This window comes from Apodemus sylvaticus, chromosome 12 (genome assembly GCF_947179515.1).
Source record: "Apodemus sylvaticus chromosome 12, mApoSyl1.1, whole genome shotgun sequence".
NCBI lineage: Eukaryota > Metazoa > Chordata > Mammalia > Rodentia > Muridae > Apodemus > Apodemus sylvaticus.
Window position 1 is genome coordinate 8036347 of NC_067483.1, and position 12390 is coordinate 8048736.

The window sequence follows — 12390 nt, forward strand, 5'->3', positions numbered from 1 at the left end:
ACTGTTGGCTATAATGGTTTTTCTATATCCGAATGAAATCTGTTATCTATTAGTTAATTTTAGTACAATACATACTGCAGTCTTTGAAAATCTCCCATGCATAGCATTTCTTGCACTTCAGCAGCATGAACTGCTGCTGTGGTTCGAATGAGAATGGCTTGACTAGATCTGTAGATGGTGGACTGAAGCTGTTATAGAGCCTTTATTGTGGACAGTGTTGCTGGAGGAAATTTTCCACTGCAGCTGGGCCTTGCTGGCCTTTATTTCAGGTTCCCTCTCTGCTAACTGTCTGGATACCTCACCCACATGCTGCCATTGTTTGTCTCCCTGGTGGAGTCTACCCCTCTGTAACTTTGTGCCAAAAGAAGTCCTATTCCCTGTAAGTAGCTCTAGTCAGGGTAACAAAATTGACACCAACTCAGCTGCTATTTCATTCACTCTTAAAAACACTTATTATCAGAAACATTTTCTTATTTTTACTCCAAAGTAAATAATTTCCTTGATTTTGATTAGTCCTGAGTATTAAATCTTTCTGGAATCTATTATAAATAGAACAGTCAATATCTTTTTGAATTTTCCTTATACCTCATGCAATAGCAATTGAAGCAACTGTGTATTGACATAGACCCTGTTTGATGATTTGATGTTTGATGAAACTATCTCTCAGCTTTAGTGGTAATTTCAAAGACTAAAATTTTTCTACAAAGAGTACCATATATATGAGATGAAAGATAGACAGATAGATAGATACATAGATAGATAGATAGATTCAGTACAGACACTTTGCTACATAATTCTTTTGATTAGGATGCCATTATCATCATAGCTCTAAGATTATGTTATTCTTGTTTTATACCCCAATAGTACAGTATATATAACAATAAAGAAGGTCACATTTTGGTCTCTAAGCTCTTAATCTCTATATTCAACTTTTTCTCTAGTTTATTAAGTATTAAATAGCATTGCAGATAAAGCAGTAGATACCTTCATTATATTGCTTCATTGCTAGAAAATATTGACTCTTTACAATGGAAAAATGAAGATGATTCCTTATTCACTACAGAAGATGTTTGAGCATGTCCCCCTATTGGAGCTGGAGAGATTAGTCCACAGTTAGGAGCATGCACTGATTTTGCTAAGAGCGAGCATTGATTTATTGATTCTTACCCAAGCAGTAGGTGGTTCAGAAGTGACTATTACCCTAGTTTGCATGGTTTTGACACCTTCATCTGGTCAGTTGGTACTGCATACATACACACATACACACACACACACACACATACACACACACACACAGAAAGAAAGAGAGAGAGAGAGAGAGAGAGAGAGATGAAAACCCATAAATGAAAATAAATAAATCCTAAAAATCAAAACCCTTTTATTGCAACAAATGTTCTTAGACGGATATTAAAGTAAAGCTTTATAAAATGAAATGTGCCCAGTGCTGACCAATGTAACAAAAGCAGGAATCCTTGTCTGGTATACATTCCTAGAGTTTATATTTCTATCTAGCAAAAGTTAATCATATGGTTTCATAATGCCATTTTAGTTCCAAGCAAGTAGCCCTGTATCCTAGTTTTCAGATTCCGAAACCTCGACTGTTTCATATGCATATGTTTACTCTGCACCATGTGTTGATCTCATGTACCATGGATCACATAATTAACAGAAATTCATTTTCAATCTACATATTAATCCAATTTCAAAACCCCATATGAGCAGACTAAAGAACAGAATGTAAAATGTTCAATAATTAATCTGTACAGACAGCCAGACCGGTAAGTGGGAAAAGATGACTGAGCCCTGAAACCCACATGGAAGTGGAAGGAGAGAACTGGTGCCACAAAACTGCTGTCTAATCTCTGTCCATGTATTATATCACACTGATCTCATCCAATCCATACATGACACACATGCAAAAACAAAGATCATAAGTACAAAAGAGAATATGAGAACTTAAATTCAAAAATCTTCCAAAACACGTCAAGCAAAACAAAATGATGGGATACAAAAAACACAGAGAAAGATGATAAAATAGCAGAAGGGAATTGCATGGGTTAGAGGCAATATTTGAATAAGCATAGGTGAAGTTTTCTTTCTCTATTTAATGGATGAAAACATAAAACTAATTATTTTTACTTTTGTTGGATAATAAAACACAGCATACTAAAGTTAATTTGCTCTACACACTTCATGAAAAAAAGAATAAAAATCCTTGAGCATAGAAACATTTATTTTCAGGCTTGGGAAGTTTATAATCCCCCTTTCAGTAATATAGAACAGCAGGTAGATATACAATATACAAATGCAAAATTGGGCCTTGTGTTAGAAGATATGCATGTTACATATTTCAGAATGGAGTTTCTCAGGGTGGTCTACCGGGATGATCTTTACTGAACCTCATACAAACACATTATAATTGAAGTTTTAAAATCATTGGTCCTGGTAGCATTCTATTTTTTTAATAATTAATTTATGTTTATTTGCATTCCATATTCTGCCCCATTTTAGGTCCCCACTCTCAGAGTCACTATGCCTCTCCCATTTTTCTCTGTGAAGGTTGTCACCCCTGGGTATCCCCTTACTCTTTTTCATAAGATTCTGCAGTGTTGGGCATATCCTCTCTCACTGAGATCAGACAAGCTAGCTCTATGTGCTGAGGGCCTCTGTCCAGCACTGAAGGGATAAGGACACTAATTTACCCACAAAACTTTTTACCCAAAATTTTTCCTGTCTAGAAACAATACAGGGGAAAGATAGAGCAGAGAAAGAAGAAATATTTAACCAGATCCAATTCAACCTGAGAACAATTTCATAGGCTAGCAACAATTCCTAATACTAATAATGACACTCTGTTATGTTTGCAGATGGGATCCTAGCATAACTGTCCTCTGAGCGGTTCTACCCAACAGCTGACTGAAACAAATGCATACATTATCAGCCAAACATTGGATGGAGGTCAGGACTCTTATGGAAGAGTTGTGTGAATCATTAAAGTCTTGAAGGAGATAGGAACTCCTCAGAAAGATCAACAGAGTCAAACTAAGTTGGACCCTTAACAACTCTCAGAGACCAAGCCATTAACCAAATCACCACATTCTAATGTGGAGATTCAACATGTCATAGGGTTTAAATGAGATGCATTATCCTCAGCTGCCTGATAACATCAGAAGGACCTCAGACTCTTAACAAACAGGAACAGAAAGGTGGTAGCATAGGACTTGTAACCACAGTCAAGCTCCTTTATAAGAAGTTCCAGGAAGGCTTAGACTGACCTTTTCTTCATAAATCATGGAGCATAAAATCTCAAAGTTTATGTATTCTTTGTTGACCTGTGACATTTTTGTTTGCTGGATCCCTGGGAAATACCCTGTGAGACTTTTATGTTTTTACTGCTTCCTATTTGTAGGAGTCTAAGTTATATTGATAGATGCACACTTTCTCTTGTTTATTCATATTGTATAAAACATGTGCTCTCCATTTATAGGAGCTTCATGTGCCTACTATTCTGAGGAAAAAAATCAAGTCTTAGATATTTTAAAACTATTTAAATCACATAAAACATAGTGAAAGACAACTATGTGGCTAACAGAAACATTAAAAATTACAAACAGTAACTAGAAAGATTCATGCATTTAGAATCTTTATTACATGATTTTAAATTAAGCACATGTCAAAGACAATATTTAGAAAATTGTTTTGAAACTTACATACATATATGTAACATAATTTGATCATATCTGTGCCAGTAGACTCTCCTCCTACTTCTTGCTCATGCTACTTCTTGTACCTTTGCCTGTCAAAGTATCACTAATAATCTCTCTCTCTCTCTCTCTCTCTCTCTCTGTCTCTCTCTCTCTCTCTCATACACACAGACATAGGTTACTCAAATATGAACACGTATCAAAATGTGAAATTTACATATTTTGATCCAACATGTTACTTGACTCAATAATCTTCAGGTCCCTTCATTTTCCTGAAAATAATATAACTTTATTCATTTTTACTAAATAAAAAAATACTACCCTGTGTTTCTGTGTATCTGAAATGCACACTTATGTATATGGGTGTGTGTGACCATGTGTGAGTGTGGAGGCCACAAATAGATGTCAAGCACTCTGTTCTTTCAATTTCTACCTTACGTTTCTTGAGACATGGCCACTCACAGGAAATGGATCTGGGCTATTATTCAGTGATCCTCCTGTCTCAACCGCTCAATGCTAGAGTAATAGGTAAACATAAAAGCACAGTTTACTATATGGTGCTTGGAATTTAGACTTTGGTCCTCTTGCTTGTAAAACAAGAGCTTATACAATTGAGGTCCATTGCTTGTTTTTAAGAAAATATATCCATCCATTCACCCACCCATCTATCTATCTATCTATCTATCTATCTATCTATCTATCTATCTATCTATCTATCTATCTATCTATCTATCTGTTCATGAGTACTTATGCTTGCCTAAGGGAGTTTATGTGTATCACATGTATATAGAAACTTATCGAGGTAAGAAGAAGGTATTGTACTGGATGTCCTGGAAATGGAGTTACTGGAGGTTGTAAGTCACTATGTGAGTGATTGAAACCAAGCTTATGTGCTCTATATGATCAATAAGTCCATGTAGAGATTGGAATATGCTTGGCCCAGGGAGCTGCATTATTAAAAGATGTTGCCTTATTGTAATAGGTGTGGTATTAATGGAGACAGCGTGTCATTGTAGTGCTGGACTTTGAGACTATCCTATCTACTTGTAAGATAGTCTATCTTGACTGTAGTCAGATCAAGATGAAAAATTCTCATTTCTTTCTCCAGAACCTTGTCCAACTATTCTCTATATATTCTCTCAACTTGATACTTGGGCCACAGGAGTTTGACAAAATAATCTTTCTGTTGATCTCTTACATATCAGACCAGGATCTGCAACTCAGCTTCACACCTGTAAAGGCTTTTGTCTTGTGATAAGTATAGAAGGTTGACCTTGATTACCATTTGGATGCTGTCTATGACTCCACTCCAGGCCAGACCAACAGAATAGAGCTGAAGTTCTGTCCTATGCAATACCAGAAGTCTATACAGCTGAGGATCTATCCTTTGATATACCAGCAGACTGTACAGCTCAGGCTCTTTCCCTTGTCATACTGGTAGGGTATATATGGAGGATCCATCCCATGCCATACTGGCAGAATATATAGAGGAAGCTGTGTCAATTATTCCTCTGTAACTTGTGTCTCTTCTGTCTATTTTTTTCATTGTCCTTTGTCTCTTCTAATTTTATCCTTGGAAAATTGTGGTTGTTTTGTTTTGTTTTATTTTCATATCAGAATGCTCTCATTTATAGGTTTACACAGAGGCAGCCTCCATTCTGACATCATTTGTTGAAGTCTGACCTTCATACTTTATTGTGGGAAACTGGGTGATGGTGTTTTTAAGGAATCCTGTACAGGTCAGCTATCTATCTTGCCTTTGCTATGGTTTTCTTTTGTTTTGATTTTCAACTGGCCAGTCACAAAGTGTTTTAGTGAGATCTAGTTGGCTGTATGGATTTTGTAAGTTAATAAATGTTACAGTACAATGCATTAAGATATTCTGTCATTTCTTCTTCTCAGGAACATATTTTCAATATATTTATTGATACAGTTGATGGTACCACACAGATTGGGATTCTATTATGTGTCTTTATTCTTTCCCTGCCTCCTCCTTCCCTGACTTTTCTTCTATTTCTCTAGCAGAATCTCATGGTTACTTAAGTTTGCATCTGGGAGCTTTCAGTATCTCTTCTCAATCCAAGTAGTGTAATAACTGACAAATTTCTGTTTGATTGCTTCTTGAAATCTTTTATTACTTTAATTATTCTTTTTTTATTTTGTGAAACACTACTGTATGGTTTTTTACACTTAATAAAAAATGATAATTTAGAGTGTGAGAGAGACACAGAGATACATAGATAAACAGACAGATAAGAGAAATAGCAAGCGATAGCCAGCATTTCTGCCACAGAACACCTACCACAATCGAAGAGGAATTTACAGGAATTGCTTCAATCCATCCCCTTTGGGGAATAAATTCATGTTAGCAAACTTGTTGGTAAGCACCTTTATCCACTGAGCCATCCTAAGAACCTATGTTTAGTTGAATTTTGTTGTTAAATATTCTTTAGCTCTTTAAATATACTTCGGATAGTTAATATACAATTCCTGCCCTTTTAGTAAAACATCTGGGTGCTGAAAATTTTTTGTATGATTGTTTTCTATCCTGTCACTTCTATTCATAGTACTCTATATGTCTTTTGATATTTCATGAAAACTTTCACCTTCTAATATAATAATGCAATAATGAAAGAAAACACTCTCCTTTCTGGAATGCCCATGTTATTGGTTGTGTAGTTATTTTATTTGTTCAGTGATTTTTGTGTGCTCCTTTCATAAAATCTCTATTGCTTGTCTTATGTGTCAATAAGTAAACAAACAAAAACAAAAACAAAACAAAAAACTCTGTTTCATAAGATAATTAGCTAATCAAGTTGAATGGACTGGTTGCTAGTAAGCAAGTTAAGTGTTTATTAGTTTGCTCTGCAAGAATACAAGCCACTTTGATGCTCAGAATAAAAATTAATATTTAAAGCCACGCTGAGTATCCTCTGTTATAATCCAAGTCCAGGGGAGATAGAGATAGGTGGATTCTGAGAGTTCCCTGTTCAGCAAGCTTAACCAAATGTCAGAGGAATTGAGATACTAAAGAAAACAAGATGGCATGCAAGGAATAACATCACAGGAAATCACAGGCACTCACAGATATGTGCATGTGCACCAACATGAACACTCACATATGACAATACGCCCATCATTTAAAAGAAGTGCCTTTCATTAACAGAAACAAACAGAATGAAGAAAAATTACTATATTTCCAGGTAGTTCATGTTTCTACTATCACTAGAAAATGTTCTGTAACCTTGTTTCCAACAATCATGAATTACAGTTTCTTTCCAAATTTCTAGTACATTTTACCTATTTTTCTTACTGTGACTTCTTTTCATTGTAGTGGCAACTAAACCATTGTCTAGTAAGTTTTCTGACAGACACAGAAAACATAGCTACCTCAGCCCAGGACAAGTTCCATGTTAGGAAATATAGTGGCAAGCACTTTGACACATCTCTTCTGGGAATTTCTAGGTAAATTAGGAAGCTATAATTCCTTTAGAGTAAAGCTCATCTTTGGGAATGGAGAGGTAATTAAATGGATGAGGGTTTATTGTTCTTATGTAGGAGAAAAGTTTAGTTCCTAACACCTATGGAGATGGTTTATAACCATCTGTAACTTCAGCTCTTAGATACCTAATGGCATCTGCTGAACTCTGCTGTGACCTATGCTTATGTGCACAGACTTGCAACCTTATTCTTGCCACACTGAAATGCACATTGTTAAAAAATGAAATTTTAAAACAATTTTGTTACTTCTAGTATAAAGGACTTAAGATCATAAACCATGTCCTTACTTAGTGGGTTGATTTGAATACCATTACGATCTCTTATTGTGTCTTATTTAATTAACCATTTCCTTATTTACAGTAAGAATTTCATGGTTTGTTTGGTGATGGTTGGTTTCTAGGTTGCATAGTCACCTCTGACTGCTTTGCCATTTTTTATCCACTGTCACATCAGGATGTCTTATTTTTTATTTATTTCTCCATCCCAGCATTTTTGACAATGTCACCAAATTGTAATTTTTTCAGTGAAAGCATTTTTAAAGTCAGGAATACTATTTGAATTTTTCAGATTTTTGCAGCTATTTTAGAAACTGAAGAATGCTTTATGACTTCACAGTTAATTTATACAGTTGTCACAATGTCACAGTAAGAGAGAAAAACTTTGTATTATACTAACAGATTCTGCATATAACTCAACACCAAAATCATATAATAGAATTTTCAATAATTAATAGGTAACTATATCATCTTTATCTCACAAAATCCCTTCTGTGACTAGAATTATGATCATTTTTATACAATATGAAATTTTCTTATTTTGAGATTAGGAAATTGCAAGGCTGTTGTTCCTACTGCTATTAAATAATACAGTAGGCCAATGAAAAGAAACAAAAGATAGAAGACTGCAAAATATAAGTTAACATCTTAGTCTTGAATTATTTCATTATGTATATAGAAATGCCAAAGACGGCATTTTCTGCTTTTAAATATTAATTAGTGAACCACAGGGATGTAATTTAAAGTATATGTAAAAACCTCTTTCATTTCCATACACTAGATTTCAACAAATAATAATTAAAGAATGTATTCATTGAAATAGCATTACAAGTAGCATGTGTTTAGATTAAATTTAGGAAGATATGAAGTCAATGCATAATAATATTGAAAATGTGCAAACAGAATTTCTGCCCAAGGGTAAATATGCTGGCCACCAATCTTGTTTACCCAAGTAGACCCTAGGCCTTCATGGTGAAAAGAGAACACTGACTCTAGTAAAATGTCACCTGACCACAGACGAGCAGAGTCTTTTTCCCTCTCTCTTCCTCGGTCTCTGTCTCTGTCTCTCTCTCTCTCTCTCTCTCTCTCACTCTCTATCTCCGTCTCTCTTTTTCTCACACACACATATATACACAGAGGGGGAGAGAAGAGAGAGAGAGACAGAGACAGAGACAGACAGAGACAGAGAAACACAAACACATATATTCAAAAAGACAGGTAGATACATACACACACACAACATGAATAAACATTTGAAACAATTTAAAAGAACAAGAATGTGATGATTATTAAAACAAAATGCAAAAAACTCCATAGAATTATCGTAGGTATTCTCAGGTACATAAAGGGATTTGGCAATAAATAAACTAGAATGCTTAATGTTTCATTATCTTTATAGAAATTTATTTTTACTTCAATCCCATATAATCTAGTAGCTTGACTCTATTAATTTATGGCACCAAAAGATTCAAATAGCCCATATATATGTAAAAGCCCAAAACAAATGATGGGAATTATACTCTAAGAAAACAAATACTAGCATGAAATGACTATACTTAACACTATTTTTCAATGTTTCCTGGGCTTTCACCGACTTATAATACAGAAAGTAAATGGTCTTAGAAGAAATCTCCCCTTCAGAGTGGGGCTGGCGATGGCTCAGTAATAAATCTTTACTTTTCTTCCAGAAGATTTGAGGGTATTTGCCAGAATACACATCAGGCATCTCTCAGTCAAGAGTTACTTTGATTCACAGGGGATCCAGCTCTCCCTTCTGTTCTCTAGGGGTACTGCACACAGTGACAAACACTAAAGAAAGACATTTTAATCAATAATAAGTTTACAGATAAAGGAAGACCAATCAGAATCACACCAGACTTCTCACCAGCGACCACAAAAGCTAGAAGATCCTGGGAGGATCTCATGCAGACTCTAAAAAAACACAAATGTCAGCCAAGATTACTATGCCCAGCAAAACTCTCAATCACCATAAATGGAGAAACCAAGATATTCCATGACAAAACCAAATTTACACAATCTTTCCACAAGCCCAGCCCTACAAAGAATAATAGGAGGAAAACTCCAATAAAAGGAGGGAAACTACACCCTGGAAAAAGCAAGATAGTAACCTTCTTTCATCAAACCCAAAAGAAGATATCCACTCAAATATAAAAATAACATCAAAAATGACAGGAAGTAATAATCACTATTTCTTAATATCTCTTAACATCAATGGACTCTATTCCCCCAATAAAAAGACATAGACTAACAGACTGGATAATGAAACAGGACCCTACATGTTGCTGCATATAGGAAACACACCTCAGTGTCAAAGACAAAAACTACCTTAGAGTAAAAGGCTGGAAGACAATTTTACAAGCCAATGGTCTCAGGAAATGAGCCAGAGTAGCCATTCTAATATTAGATAAAATTTACTTTCAACCTAAATTCTTCAAGAGTGACATGGAAGGACACTTCTTGCTGGTCAAAGGAAAAATCCAGCAAGAAGATCTCTCAATTCTGAACATCTATGCACCAAATGCAAGGGCACCCTCATTCTTAAAAGAAACTTTACTAAAGCTCAAACACACATTGCACCTAACACAATAATTGTGGGTGACTTCAACACTCCACTATCCTCAATGGACCGATCAGGAAAACATAAACTAAACAGAGACACAGTAAAAGTAATTGAAGCTTTGGACCAATTGGATTTGACTGATATTTATAGAACATTTCACCCTAAAGCAAAAGAATATACCTTTTTCTCAGCACCTCATGGTACCTTCTCCAAAATTGACCATATAATTGGTCACAAGACAGACCTCAACAAACATAAGAAGTTCGAACTAATCTCATGCCTCCTATCAGATCACTATGGAGTAAGAGTGGTTGACAATAGCAACAAAAACAACAGAAAGCCCACATACACATGTAGGGTGAACAATATTTTACTCAATGACAACTAGGCCAAAGAAGAAATAAAGAAAGAAATCAGAGACTTTTTACAATTTAATGTAAATGAAGGCACAACATTCCCAAATCTTTGGGACACAATGAAAGCAGTGCTAAGAAGAAAATTCATAACCCTGAGTGCCTACAAACAGAAATGGGAGAGAGCATACACAAGTAGCTTAATGGCACATGTGAAAGCTCTGGAACAAAAAGAAGCTAATTTACACAGGAGGAGTAGAAGACAGGAAATCATCAAACTCAGGGCTGAAATCAATCAAGTGGAAAAAAAGAGAACCATAAAAAGAATCAATTAATCCAGAAGCTGGTTCTTTGAGAAAATCAACAAGATAGAAAAATCCTTAGCCAGACTGACCAAAGGGCAGCAAGAAAGTATCCAAATTAACTAAATTAGAAATGAAAAGGGGGATATAACAACAGAAACTGAGAAAATTCAAAAAATCATCAGATCCTACAAAAAAGCCTATACTCTACACGACTGGAGAATCTGGAGGAAATGGACAATTTCCTAGACAGATACCAAATACCAAAATTAAATCAGGGCCAAATAGATCATCTAAGCACTCCCACTACTCCTAAAGAAATAGAAGGGATCATAGAAAGACTTCCAACAAAAAAAAAGCACAGGACCAGATGGTTTCAGTGCAAAATTCTACCAGACCTTCAAAGAAGACTTAACACCAATACTCTTCAAACTATTCCACAAAATAGAAATGGAAGGAACACTACCCAACTCGTTCTATGAAGCCACAATTACGCTGATACCAAAATCACACAAAGATCCAACAAAGAAAGAAAACTTCAGACCATTTCCCTTATGAACATTGATGCAAAAATACTCAATAAAATTCTTGCGAACTGAATCCAAGAACACATAAAAATGATCATTCACCATGATCAAGTTGTCTTTATCCCAGGGATGCAGGGATGGTTCAATATAGGGAAATCCATCAATGTAATCCACTAAATAAACAAACTCAAAGAAAAAACCACGTGGTTATTTCATTGGATGCTGAAAAAGCATTTAATAAAATTCAGCATCCTTTCATGCTTAAAGTCTTGGAAAGAACAGGAATTCAAGGCCCATAGCTAAACATAGTAAAAGCAATATACAGCAAACTGGCAGCCAATATCAAACTAAATTGAGAGAAACTTGAAGCAATCCTACGAAAATCAGGGATTAGATAAGGCTTCCCCCTCTCTTCTTATGTTTTCAATATTGTACTTGAGGTACTAGCTCGGGCAATTAGACAACATAAGGACGTCAAAGTGATAAAATTAGAAAGGAAGAAGTAAAACTATCATTATTTGCAGATGATAAGATAGTCTACCTAAGTGACCTAAAAAACTCTACTAGAGAACTCCTACAGCTGATAAACAACTTCAGCAAAGTAGCAGGTTATAAAATCAACTCAAGCAAATTAGTATCCTTTCTATACTCAAAGGATAAGCAGGCCGAGAAAGAAATTAGGGAAATGACACCCTTCACAATAGCCACAAACAGTATAAAGTACCTTGGTATGACTCTGACCAAACAAGTAAAATATCTGAATGACAAGGGCTTTAAGACTCTGAAGAAGGAAATGGAAGAAGACCTCTGAAAATGGAAAAATCTCCCATGCTCATGGATCGGCAGGATTAATATAGTTAAAATGTCCATTTTACCAAACGCAATATACAGATTCAATGCAATGCCTACCGAAATCCCAACTCAGTTCTTCATAGAGTTAGAAAGAACAATTCTCAAATTCAACTGAAATAACAAAAAACCCAGGATACCTAAAAGTATTCTCAACAACAAATGAAATTCTGGGGAAATCAGTATCCCTGACCTCAAGCAATACTACAGAGCAATAGTGTTAAAAACTGCATGGTATTGGTACAGTGACATGGAATAGGATTGAAGATCCAGAAATGAATCCACATACCTATGGCCT